Raw genomic sequence first — 14,716 nt, forward strand, 5'->3', positions numbered from 1 at the left:
AAATTAACTTAAAGAGTTTTTATCTCCCATATGTTCCTACTAGTCTCCTAGTTTAGAAAGAAAAATAGAGTGATTACATAAAAAAAATCACAAAGGTATGGGAAAAGACTGCAGAATAGCTAGTGGATTTGTCACATTTTGTGGATGAATATTTTGTATATAGAAGAGGAGTGTGAGGTTCAATATTGTGTAGGGATTCTATCCGTTTGGGTAGGGATTGGGGATCATGTCCGGGCGTGTCCTGAGATGCGGTGGCCGTGCGTTCAGCGCGCGGACGAATCCCGACCGCGTCCTGTTCGCGTGCATTTTTCTTTGCAAGTCTTAACTTTTTTATCATTCATTTTTGGTACATGACAATACATCATCACATTTTAACTAATAAAGCAAGGCCAAAGAAAATAAAAACAACAAAAATACATTTTAGAAGATAGCCAATTTCCATAACTGCCCCCTTGAGTTGGGTTAGGGCCTTCTCGATGCACTCATTGTTGATCTGTGGAGGAGACTCGATCTGACATCCTCCTTTCTTCTTCAAGCCAGAAGTAGATGTTGCTTCATCAGACCTAGTCTCGTGTCTAGCTTCTAATCTAGCAACAAGTGCAGTTGTCTCATTTACAGCCTCTATGCTAGCTAAAAGTGCACGAACATGTACTAAATTTCGCTCTATCAATATATCGATGTACTCTTTTTCCCAATACCAAAACTTGCATCCATTCTACACAACAAAATTTGAAGTTAGCACAACTAGTCAAATCTAGAGCACAAAACCGAAGCTAAAAAAAGCGCATACCCCGTCGTTTAAGAACTTGATGAACACCCATCCGGGATGTTCCGGCGTTGTAGACACGCGGCGCACGACTATCCTTGGGCAGTGGTCGCACTTAATGAGTGGCAACGGTACGCCGGCGAGCTTTTGGGCAAGCACCGAGCCCGGCCGACCGCCATCCGTGTATTTGCCGGCGGACCACCGATGTGCAGATCCGAGCGGCTAGAGGAGGAGCCACTGCCAGCATGTGGCCTTGCGGCCCTGCCAGGGCCTTCCGGCGAGGTGCCCGGCCAGTCCATGGCGCGGCCTGACCTTCCACAGCCGGCCGAGCTCAAGACCGATCGGATCCGCCCCAAATCCGGTCGGCGGGTGCGCAAACCAGGTGGCAGTGGTTGGGTAGCTCGGCGGCGCCGAGGGGAAGGGGCTGGACGAGCTCGCGTCCGAACTGCACGGCTGCAATGGCAGCAGCGGCGGCGGCGAGGGGAAGAGTGGGGAAGAGCGGAGGGGGTGCGACCGAAGGGAGGGAGGGGCGGATAGAAAAAGGCTCGCCCTGTGCCACCGACGGACGGGCCAGGGGAGGACACGCGCAGACGACCCGCGCGTCCGCGTGATGTCCGTTTCACCCTGAAAGCGGCGCAAACTTGGACCGAGAATGGGTCGAAAGCGGACACAAAACGGACAAAAGTCCGTTTGCTCCCAACCATCCTCGTTTGTCCGTTTTACCTCAAACGGACGGGGCCGAATAAGATAGGGTCGGGCGGTGGAGTTGGCCTAAGAGACGACGAGAATTGTAGAAAAAAGAACCCGCGAACACTTTATCTCACCTGCTACTGTAAGATGGAAGACAACCTCGCCTAAAGGCGTTTCCTTTAGTGGCTGGCCCAATCGCACGGTTTTGAAAAGGTTCTTTGAGTTGGTACGAACTGCTTTTAAAACCTTCTGCGCCATTTTTTCTTTTATGTTTTTTCTATTTGTTTTTTCTTCCACTTTCTTTTGGTTTTCTACCCTTTTTTTAGTTTTTCCTTTTCGTTTTTCAGTGGCTTTCCATTTTTATTCTTTTTTAAATACATTTCGGCTCTTATTTAAATACACATTGATCATTTTTTAGATACTTATTGTACATTTTTTAGTGCACATAGAACATTTTATTAAAACCAGTTAAACCTTTTTTTAGTTACACATTCAATGTTTCTCAAACACATATCGGACATTTTGAATACACGATAAACATTTTTAACACACACTGGACATTTTAGATGAATGCTAAGAACATTTTTCTCAAAACATGCAAAACATTTTTCAAGTTTTATAACCATTTTTAAATGCCACTAATATTTTTTGACTGGTATGAAACATTTTTTTAAATTACGTGAATATTTGACGTTGTATAAATGTTTTCAAACAATTTCATTAACATATTTTTGAAATGCTAATTTTTTAAAATATAAAAAAGTTGAATGGTACCAATCATTTTTTTGTAAATTACGAAAACATTTTTTACATTTTATATACATTTTAAACTCTATCATGAAAAAATGCGTGATGAGTGCTTTTTTTATGGAATGCGTGATGAGTGCTTTAAAAAATGGAAGTAAATTAAATTTTGGACTATACGTAATTAGAATGTTTCAAAAAAGGAACGAATACCAAATGAAGGGAACTAAAATTGAAACATAATGTATTTGTTCTGGTCTGCCCACTAACGGGTCCCGTGAGGCGAGGTGAGTTCTATAGCCGCGCCCAAACGAATCGATCAACATCAACGTGCACCTGTTTTTGGGCTTGGACCTTGTTCGCAGGGGCTGAGATGAGAAGTAATGGGCCAAATTTCAAGGTGGTCCATGGACCACTATGGTCACGCTGTGGCTACACCCCCAATTCTCACGACAGTTCCTCACACAAAAAACCAATTCTCATCACAAGCATATGACTATCTAACCAAATCCTATTTGGCACTTATAGCATCCATTAAGAGCAAAACGGTACACATCACACATCTCCATGCCCTTAGCTAGATTTTGTGGGCCGGACGGTTATGCTTGTTTCTGTGAAGCTTCCAACCGGTTTTCGGAAGCTTTCGGTCCATTTTTTTCGTCTCTCTTTTTTTTGCCCTGTTTTTTCATTACTTTTCTTATTCCTTTTTTTTATTTTTTCCCTTTTATTTTTTAAACGCATCAACTATTTTAGAAAATAGCTTCTAAACTTATTCAAATTCATGAACTTTTTAGGAATTGAAATATTTTTATATGAACATATTCAAATTCCCCAACTTTTTACAAAGTTTGTGATTTTTTTGAGGATCAGTTTGTGATTTTTTAATTCACATTTCTATTATAATTTTTCGGACTTTCTTAAAATTCATGAAGTTTTTTTCAATTTAACAAACATTTTTCAATTTTAGATTTTTTTTTCAAATTCATAATTTTTTCCTCGAATTTCTGAACTTTTTAATAGTTTAAGTTTTTCCAAATTCTTGACTTAAAAGAAATTGTGATATATTTTCAAACTCATGATTGTTTTCATATGTTATGAATATTTTCCAGAAGTCAACGGTCAGCCGGTCAACTAATTAACGAATGAGCCGGTAAACCTTTTTTTCAATTTAACAAACATTTTTCAATTTTAAATTCTTTTTTCAAATTCATAACTTTTATCTCGAATTTATGAACTTTTTAAAAGTTGAAGTTTTTCCAAATTCTTGATTTAAAAGAAATTGTGATATATTTTCAAATTCATGAATTTTTTCAATTGTTATGAATTTTTTCCATAAGTCAATGGTCAGTCGGTCAACTTTTTTTTTTGAGAAACGGTCAGCCGGTCAACTAGTTAAGGAATGAGAGCCCGCAAACCAGTATCTCCCAACCCAGCGAGGTGTGAGCTTGCAATGAGGGAGCGAGCTTCGTGTTGCTAAGCCGACCCGCTACATGTCACGTGAAAACGCTAGCACGCTAACTCGCGCTGAACGCGCTGAATAGGAGCAGCTTAGAGCAACTTTAAGGGGCGACCCATTTTATTCGTTTGGATTATCCAGACATAAAATTTGGCCCAACGAGGCAACCCAAACGAACGTCCGTGTCCGTCTGTTTTCCGTCCCCGACCCAAACTCGACCCAAATCTGAGAAAATGGGTACGAAGCGGATGCTCTCGTCGCTCGCTACCGTCCGCCGCACTAGCACACATCTCTCACCTCTCTCGTACAAATTTCTCTCTCGATCCCCTCTGATGCCGCCGCTACGTCGGCCGATTCCGGCTGGAACGAAGAGGCCCAGCGGCGCGATGGGGAGCGGAGGGGCCCTGCGGCCGTGAGGGGAAGCGGAGAGGCACAGCGGCCCCGCATTGGAGTGGAGAGGCCTAGCGGCGCGATGAGGAGCGGAGGGGCGACGCGCGGAGGCCATCCCGTCCCGCCCGACGCGCCGCGTCCAGGGCAACACCGCCGAGCACCACGGTGAACCGCGCCATGGTCTCTCCCGTGAGCCAGCTCCTGTTAACGGACACCGGCCGCCGGCTGGAGGCGTTGACCACCCGGCCTGATGTCGGGTCGATTTGAAATTTACCTTCTCTACATCTTAGGCGGGCCCATTTGAAATTTCTTGAACATGGAAGAATTGTGTGTTCAGTTTTGAAGGCAACCTAAAAACACACACCTTATTTTGTTCACATAATTTAGCAAATGCAAAAACATAAAGCCAAGTTGTAAAAATAAAAGTACATTAACCTTGTATCCTTCTTAGGGCCAGTTCTTTTGGGCGATTCTACCAGAATCGCCCCCCTCCCCAGCTTCTCCTAGAATCACCACTCCATATGTTTTTTATAATCCTAAATAATTAGACCTTAACTAGATAGGATTGTAAAAAAATATGAAGTGGCAATTCTGGGAGAAGCTGGGGAGGGGGGCGATTCTGGGAGAATCGCCGAAAAGAACTGGCCCTGAAGGCCAACTAACTAGGTTGAATATCAAAAGACAACCAAAGACGACAAACCACTTGCAGGACCAACCCTAATCACCCTCTCCTCATGTCACTGGCTAAAAAAATGATTCCATATAATTGCTTCATCTATTTCCTTGCCTTGATTCTAATTACTATTCTGCTCACTACATTATTTTTGCATGTCACTTCAATCTTGAAAGACGAAAGGGTCGTATGTTAGGCATTAACTAGAGGCCAGGAAAAAGCAAATAACCCCTGAGGAATCATTCTAGCCACTCGACAAACACATAGTGAGCACACTACCTATGTTTTCTTTGCCTATTCCCTTGCCTCCATCGATCAATCAATTAACGATCTAACCTCAGAGGCCCCTTTATGTGAGCATTGTGGTTTTACAACAAGAATGAATTAACCCCCCTACCAAACCAGTAGTAGTATTACCTTGTGCACTTTCCGGTAACAACAAATGTGCTACCTATCATTGATCTGTCGGTTACCTTGACTTTCGTACATTCTACGTTACAAGGTTCTAGTTAATTCCTTTTACCAAGTCTCCTTACATTGATTGGTGGCATTAAACATGTCGTTTCGTCTAGACGTCAGCTCAGATGGGCATGTTCTTGGCCATCATGTTGGTGTCATGGTGCATCTGGAATCATCGCAATGTGATCATCTTCAACAACACTCAACTCAGCTTTATCACCTCCTTGACATGATTGAGACAGAGGCTAAGCTATGGGCGATGGCAATCATCTCGACTTGTCCAAACTATTCTTTCTATAAATGCATTTAAGCACAAGGCTTTTTTGTTTTGTCAGAAAAAAGGATGATTTGTTTCGTGATGATCGATGTAGCTATATTTTTAGATTTTTTATTGTTCTTATCTCCTATGAAAACAATATTGTTACATTTTTAAATCATTAGGGGTGTGCAAGCCCTCCCGGTTCCACTAGAAATGAAACCATCAAGTTCAGTAATTATTACAAGCTAGTAGTTCTTTTAAAGGAAAACAGGGAAATAAATGCTACATGATGGAGTTGATCATCCATACATAGCAAACAAATAGCATTTTACAAGCGCCCGAAGATACTATTACTCAATGCCATCATGAGACAACATCCACGCCACTGAAGCTATTTAGGATCACAACAGGTGGAGGTGTAGACACCATCTTGGTCTTCTTCATAGGAGATTGACCTGCTGAATTCACCATCTCAAGCAGAGTGATGGGGTTGAGGGAAATCATCTTCTAGTCCCATGGCTATCAAGGCCTAGGAGGGGAGATATCGCCATTGTTTGCATGATGTAGGACCAGGAGGCTTTTACCACATGGACATCTGGGAGAGGACATCTATATGATGGGAAATCATCTGGGAAAGAGGTTTTGCTTTTTCTAGATGTTCCTCTTGAGTAGAATCCGCCATTTCTTTAGAGTATGTAGTATCAACCATCGGGCATGCTTAATGTCAGGCTAGATTGCATTGTTAAAAATGTGAGAATTTATATTCTTCCAAATGCACCACGGAGCATAGGTATAGACAAAATTAAAAACTACATGGTTTTATTATCAGGAGAGTATATATCAATGGATAGGAAATATGTGCCTAACCTTTTACCAAAAAAGTTTGAAAGAAACTCCCAAAAAAATTTGCAACCAAACATTGAAACAAAATATGTTTTATGGTCTTATTCTCAGTACAGAAAATAGAATGTAATGGTTTACAAATCTTCCTTTTTTCTAGATAATGTCTATCATGAGTTTGTTGTGAGATAATAACCATAGGAAGACCTGGTTAACCCAAACAGACCACCACCACTCAGAGTGACCAAGAGTTAGGTCTTCAGAAATGCCTTTTAAGATGGAAACGACATCTGTGGATGCCATCTTCGCCGACATGGAGCCCCCTCAATCACAAAGCTTTTACCTAGACCCACGCTCGACCGCCCCACTAAACCTAGGGTAATGGTTTGGCCAAGCCAACCACCACCACCACCATGATACGTCTCCAACATATCTATAATTTTTTATTGTTCCATGCTATTATAGTATCAAACTTGGATGTTTTATATACATTTACAAGCAATTATATATCATTTTTTGGGACTGAACTATTAACTTAGTGCCAAGTGCAAGTTGTTGTTGTTTGCCTGTTTTTAGTTTTTCAGAATATTAGTACTAAACAAAGTCCAAATGCCACGAAACTTTTTAGAGATTTTTTGGACATAAGAGACCCTGGAAGCTTCGGGAGGGGGTGAGAAGATGGAGCAGTGGCCTACGAGGCACCCTGAGCGTGCCCTGGTGCCTCGTGGGGCCCATGTGGCTCCATTTGACCTAGCTCCACCTCTATAAATTATCTAAAATCGGGAAACCAAGAGAGGAGTCCACAAAATACTTTTTCCGCCGCCACAAGCCTCTGTTCTCGAGAGATCCCATCTGGGGACCTTTTCCGGTACTCTGCCAGAGGGGGAATCAATCATGGAGGGGCTCTACATGAACCTTGCTTCCCTTCCGATGATGTGTGAGTAGTTTACCACAAACCTACGGATCCATACTTACTAGCTAGATTGCTTCATCTCTCTTTTTTGATCTTCAATACAATATCTCCTTGATGTTCTTGGAGTTCTATTCGACGTAATCACTTTTTGCAGTGTGTTTGTTGGGATTCGATGAATTGTGAGTTTATGATTAGATTATCCATGAATATTATTTGAGTCTTTTCTGAACTCTTTTATGCATGATTATTATATCTTCGTATTTCTCTTTGATCTATTGATTTGGTTTGGCCAACTAGATTGATTTATCTTGCAATGGGAGAGCAGGTGCTTCGTAATAGGTTTGATCTTGCAGTGCTCAATCCCAGTGAAAAAAGGGGACATTACACGTATGTATCGTTGCTATTAAGGGTAAAAAGTTATTCATGTGTGAGTTTACTTTGACATCATGTCATCTTACTTAAGGCGTTACTCTGTTCTTTATGAACTTAATTATTTAGATGCATGCTAGATAGCGATCGATGTGTGGGCAAATAGTAGTAGATGCAGGCAGGAGTCGGTCTACTTGTCTCAGATGTGATGCCTATATACATGATCATTGCCTTGGATATCATCATGATTATTTGCTTTTCTATCAATTGCCCAACAGTAATTTGTTTACCCACTGTATGCTATTTTCAAGAAAGAAGCCTCTAGTTAAAACTATGCCCCCCATGTCTACTTCTATTAGATATTAAAAATCATAAAAATGCCATGCTGCAATTTTACTTTATTTATTTTATTTTGTATTTTTGTTCGGTCTACCTATATATCACCATACAATTTAATTTTGCAATTAACCACCAAGGGATTGACAACCCATTGTTCGCTTTGGGTGCAAGGATTTGTTATTTTGTGTGCAGGTGCTGCTAACGAGTTGTTGCGTGATTCTCCTACTGGATTGATAACCTTGATTTCATAACTGAGGAAAATACTTATCTCTACCGTACTGCATGATCCTCTCCTCTTCTGGGAAAACCCAATGCAGCTCACAAGTAGCACACCGCTGCTCCCACTCAGAGCAGATGTGCCCAAGTGTCGAGGGTCGGCAATGCCTCCAAGGAAGTGAATGACGCCATCAAGCACCATCATCATCAGTAACGATCGTGGGAGAATCAAAGGTTTCATCTAGAGTCTTATTCCACCCCACCTCAACAAACTTCGAGTAAAGGGGCTAGTTGTTGCGAACCTTTGAACCGAACCACGACTCCGTCTATATTCTTCAATAGTGGTCCACACTAAACCGAGTAGAAGGGAAACGGGGCCACACGTCACCATGGTGGATTGCCCGAGTCTATGTCGGCACAACTAGAGCCAGAACGAGTGTGCAACACCAGTGCATCTACCACACAAGCAGCACCATCCTGGACCAGCAGGAGCAGATCAGGTGCAACCTGATTTGACGCCCACGATCAAGCCATGATGATTGCTGTAGAGATCGATGATGGTGCATCCCCAGAAGTCAACTCCACCATTGCAATGCCGCGAATAGCCTCGCTGAGCTTTCCAACCACCACCACGAGGCCCCCATCTCGCTAGCAAGCTACCTGCTGGGCGGAGAAACAAGCCCCTCCATCACAGACTCCTGTCATGCTTCATAGGGCGGAGTCTATAGGTGATGGCGATGCAAAGGATGAGGAGAGTATGGGTAAGGGGCGTTGTGGCATGCTACCTCTTGAGCTTGCATTGTTTTTTCCCTTGAAGAGGAAAGGGTGATGCAGCAAAGTAACGACAAGTATTTCCCTTAGTTAGAGAACCAAGGTATCAATCCAGTAGGAGGTAAAAGTAAGTCCCCAAGCTATGCACCTGCACAAACAATCAAACACTTGCACCCAATGCGATAAAGGGGTTGTCAATCCCTTCATGGTCAATTGCAAAGGTGAGATCTGATAGAGATAGGTATAAAAGATTGCTAAAACGTATAACAAAATAAAAGTAAATAAATTGCAGCAAGATATTTTTGGTATTTTTGATTCATAGATCAGAAAATATATAATGAAAAATAGATCCAGGGGCCATAGGTTTCACTAGAGGGTTCTCGCTTGAAGTCAAATAATACGGTGGGTGAACAAATTACTGTTGAGCAATTGATAGAAAAGCGCAAAGTTATGATGATATCCAAGGCAATGATTATGCATATAGGCATCACGTCCGTGTCAAGTAGACCGACTCTTGCCTGCATCTACTACTGTCGGTGTCAAAACCGGCGGATCTCGGGTAGGGGGTCCCGAACTGTGCGTCTAAGGCGGATGGTAATAGGAGGCAGGGGACACGATGTTTACCCAGGTTCGAGCCCTCTCGATGGAGGTAATACCCTACGTCCTGCTAGATTGCTATTGATGATATGAGCATTACAAGAGTTGATCTACCATGAGATCGTAGAGGCTAAACCCTAGAAGCTAGCGTATGGTATGATTGTATGTTGTCCTACGGACTAAACCCTCCGGTTTATATAGACACCGGAGGGGGCTAGGGTTACACAAAGTCGGTTACGAGGGAGGAGATCTACATATCCATATTGCCAAGCTTGTCTTCCACGCCAAGGAGAGTCCCATCCGGACACGGGACGAAGTCTTCAATCTTGTACCTTCATAGTCCAACAGTCCGGCCAAAGGATATAGTCCGGCTGTCCGGAGACCCCTTAATCCAGGACTCCCTCAGTAGCCCCTGAACTAGGCTTTCAATGACGATGAGTCCGGCACGCAGATTTGTCTTCGGCATTGCAAGGCAGTTTCTTCCTCCGAATACTCCATAGGATATTTTGAACACAAGGACAGTGTCCGGCTCTGCAAAACAAGTTCCATATACCATCGTAGAGAGAATAATAATTCTACAGATCTAATCTGCTGACACGTTTTGCAACATGACATCATGCCATGGCCCGGTCATTATTCGAACCGTTTTTCTCAACCAGCACTGCACATATCGCGAGGAGGTTTTCTTGACACATCTTGTAGAAGCAGAGATCGTGTCCCCTTATCACGGGATTCTCATCAATATGGGTATGGGTAACCCAACCGTGCCATCAATTATGGCGTTCGGAGAATAAGCGATTTACCAGGTAAGTGGGGAGGCGCATCGCCTCTTCCGCCCTTATAAAGGGACAAAGATTCACCCTTTTTACCCACACCTTCTTCCTCCTTGCTCATCCATTCTCGCACACTCAAGCTCCAGTGCCCAAGTTTGCATCTTTCTCCTCAAACCACTCCAAGCATGTCCGGAGCGGGAGGCAAGTGGATGGTCTCCTCCGTCACGGAGGAGAACATCACAAAGCTACGGGAAGCCGGATATCTGGCCGCGGATATCGCGCATCGGCTGCCAGATGCGGGGCAGATCATCCCTACGCTCGAACCCCATGAGAGGGTAGTTTTTCTTACCCACTTTGTCCGCGGACTAGGATTTCCCCTTCACCCATTCGTCCGCGGACTCATGTTCTACTACGGGCTGGATTTTCATGATCTGGCCCCCGATTTCATCCTCAACAACTCGGCGTTTATCGTCGTGTGCGAGGCCTTCCTCCACATCAGGCCCCACTTCGGCTTGTGGCTGAAGACCTTCAATGTCAAACCGAAGGTGGTGGTCGGCCAGCAAGCAGAGCGCGGAGGCGCCATGGTGGGAAAATTCCTAACGTCACCTGGCTCAAAGGCTCCTATGTGGAGACCATAAAGGGGTGGCAATTGGGGTGGTTCTACATCACCGAGCCGCGTGACACCAACTGGGTGACGGCCCCCAAATTTCGATCCAGAATCGCCACGTGGCTCACTTCCTGGAAAGAGAAGGGCCTGTCCTGGGGTTCCCCGGTAGAGCTGACCGGACTCTAGACCTGCATCAGGAACATGATGAGCAAGAAAATCAAGCTCGTCAACATGGTCCAGGTCATGCTCTTCTACCAGATCGTCCCGTGTCAACGACGGGCATTCAATTTGTGGGAGTTCGACCCAGCCAAGCACCAGACACTGTGAGAGCTCTTCGACACGATGCACAAGGACGTCTGGAAGGTGCTGTTCAAGGGCGCCGAGGTACCTCCTTCCCTTACCGAGGACCGCGGACTCAGCGCAAAGCGCCATGCTAATCCAGTAAGTTTTTCTATTTCACAGGGTACTTACTTGCCCTAGTTTAATGATGTGCGGAGTCTAAGCTTCCATACCATTAACAGGACTGGGTAGAGACAGCGAAGCAGCTCGATTTCCCAGCCCCCCTGCCTGAAGATTTTGCAGATGCTCTCCTAACGGAGATGCTGGTTCCAGCGCCTTACGAGGTGCCGGCGAAGAAGGCCACGGGGACCCAAAAGGGTGTCCGGCGCAAGGTTATGTCAGACTCATTGTCCGTTAACTCCGAAGCGCAATCCTCCCACGAAAACGAGGAGGAGGAAGAGAAAAGTTCTCCCCCCCCCTAGTCGGGGGAAATAATAAAAGGAAAGCCGCCCCAACCGAGGAGGCCGAAGGGTCCAAGAAGGGAAGGACCCTCCTTCCGGACTGCTCCATGACAGCCGCCCCCAGCGACGACGAGTGGTTACCTAGGGACAAGCCTCTGGTGAAGTCGTAAGTATCCGGATACCATAGTAATTCACAGTATGTTTTATTGCACAGCTTCTCCTTACGCCAAATATGATTATGCAGTCCGTCTCGACCCTGTCTCGACGTATCTTCGTCGGACGGTTCTTTGGACTCGTCGGATATGAATAGCGATTTACTTCCGACCGCCTCCATCCCTCGCCCTATGGATAACGTCGAGGTGTTGTCTCAAAAGGCACCGAGCCGAGGGGAGGTAGTCCTGGGGGTGCCTTGAGGCGACCTTCCGGACCCTGGGCGCAGAGGGAGCAAGATCCCCACGAGCTCCAAGTTTGCCCCCCAGCCGAACATTGTGCCGGAACCTTCGGTGGTTCCGGACTCCTATGCGTGATCCTCCGTTAAGGGGGGCAAGCCGCCCGTGTCGGTGGCCTCTGTCCAACCAGAGGCACCGGACAACTTGTTGGAAGTGCTTCGCAGCGCTTCCATCAACGAAGAGCACCGCACTATCATGAGTGCGGTGATCGAGAAAGTTCAGTCCGCCAAAAACGGACTAACCGAAGCTTGTGCCAGCCTCCTAACAGGCTTTGAGGTAAGCAATCAAAATATAAGAAAATATTACTGCATAGACAGTAGCCCCTAATGCTCTATTCGGCGTTCGCGAAGAAAGGCCGAATAGAGGATCAAATGATGACTCAGGAGTCTAATCAGAATATGTCTATGTGCATGTGCAGGCACTACTAGCCGCTGCCGCATGTACTGCAGAGGTCTCTGCACTGAAGCGGGATCTGGAGCGGTCTAAGGACGAGCTCGGCCTTACCAAGAGGCAGCTCGAGGAGAGCAAAGGTAAGCAATACCTTGTCTATACATTAAAAAGAAGTTCGGTGTAAAGTAGTAGGATCATCATGAATTTGCTAGGGGCCACAACCGAGGTGGCGACCCTGAAGAAGGTGTTGTCCGAGGCCGAAGACAAAGCGGCCAAGGAGCGCATTGAGCGGGAAAAGCAAGAAGCCCGGGTAGGCAAGGTGCAGCAAGAGCTCGAGGCTCTTGCAAAAAAACACGAGTCCTTGGAGCTTGACTCTAAGACGCGAGAGTCCGAGCTTGCGAAGGCGCTCGAAAGCGCACATAGCGCCAAGTCTGAAGCCCACAAGGCCCTCTAGGAGATGGATGCGGTGAAGAAGATAGCAGCGGGTAAGGCATTCATTATGCAAAGCAAGCATGTGAAGGAAACTTTCCTTTTACTTACCCGAATTCGGAGCTCTCCAGGAGCGTTCGCAGATCTTCCCCGCAGTGTACTGGATGCCGCGGAGTTTTACCGAGCTGAGGAGGGGAGCTCGACGGAAAAGTTGTTTTGGTCTCAGTATACTGGGACCGAACACCCAATGCCCTTGAGCGACCAGCTGAAGCAATTGGTCGAGCTTCACAAGGCGGCCGAATAGGCCATGAAGGGTCTTATAGTCCGGATTTGGCCTGGCGAGCCCTGCCCAGCAGCTACTTAGGACTGGTGAGGCGGCTTGTGGATGCCTGCCTACGGCTTGAAGTCATAAAGCCGTCCGTCTGCATCGAGGGTGCGCGCCGGGCTTTTGCCCGGGCGAAGGTGCACTGGGTGAAACTGGACGCTGTGAAGCTGGTGAAGGAGGGGCCGCCGGAGGGCAAGGAGCATCGTTGTCCCGAAATGTATTATGATAGTGTCCTGAAGGGTTCCTGCCTTGTGGCGGATGAATGTGCCAGAGATGTAATTTTCGAATGAACATGCTTATGTGATCCTGTTTATTTGAAACGAGTTCATTTGCACTATGCAACGCTTTTTGAATTTAAAATATTACCTTCTATGCGGCTGTTTATAAAATCTGAGAGTTGGCCAGTCGTCGGCTTCTGCCCCCATGTACCTAGTACTGGGGTGTTCGGGATAAACCTGAGCACTCTTTATCCCAATTTTGGGTCCTTCGAGGGAGGTGTTCAGCACAACGAACCAGGCAATCGGACTATAAGGCTTTATCACTCTCACTTAGTCATGGAAGTCTACAATTTTAAATTTTGGCGAAGCCCCTAGTATTCGGAAGGCCGAATTTGGGGCGCTATATACGCCTAAGTCGGGCAAGACCGACTCCTCGCCCGAAGCGGAAAAAGTCTTTAAGGACTTGAGACCTCTCGAACAGCAACCAGCTCTCGCCTTATCATGACAGCCAGTTTTCAGCTTTCTCTACTAAGGTGCTTGTCCGGAAGAATCGGGACACAATTGCAGTAGTTCTCCCAGCGCTACCTTAGCCGATATAGCAGAACATAAGGTACCAAAACATGGGAGCCGGGCAAACCCAACTATTGACCCAAGACATGATCCGGAGCTGATGCATATAATGTTATAAGTTCGGGGTACTGCACTGTCGAAAGTGTTCGAACTTCTCACGCCGTATTATGGGGTAAACGGAAAGCCCCTGGCGTACTGACCGTACCAGAATGTACGGGTGCAAGTTGTCAAAATGAACATATAAGAAAAGATGGATAATGCAATAACAGACTAATGCTATGCATTGTTATTTAAATAATACGTCGAAGCGTACTGATACAAGTAGTGCAATAAGCAAAAAATAGGACTATTTGACATGTCCTATCCAAGGGCAAGCTGCGTACGGGAATTAAAAAGCGGGTATATCGATTGTTATTAGAGACCACCTGGAGGTTCCTTGTACGTCTTAGCTTCTTGCCTCCTTGATTGTTCCTTCCCGTAATGTGTCCGGCAATCGTACTGCCGGAAAGGGTTTCCAGAGAGTAAGGTCCTGAAAGAGAAAAAAATGATAAAGGTATACAGCCCCTAGGGCGGTTAAGCCGCATTGCGGGGCGTGCCCTGGTCGTGCCCCCGCCTATGCCCATGGTATTTTTAGTGCGTAATTATGTACGCGCGGCACGGATTTCGTTGCTTGATTGGGACTGGGACGGGGGCCGAATCGCTAGGCGAGCTCTGAACGTGCCAGGCGATTGTG

The sequence above is a fragment of the Triticum aestivum genome, chromosome 6A (genome assembly GCF_018294505.1).
Source record: "Triticum aestivum cultivar Chinese Spring chromosome 6A, IWGSC CS RefSeq v2.1, whole genome shotgun sequence".
NCBI classification, from domain to species: domain Eukaryota; kingdom Viridiplantae; phylum Streptophyta; class Magnoliopsida; order Poales; family Poaceae; genus Triticum; species Triticum aestivum.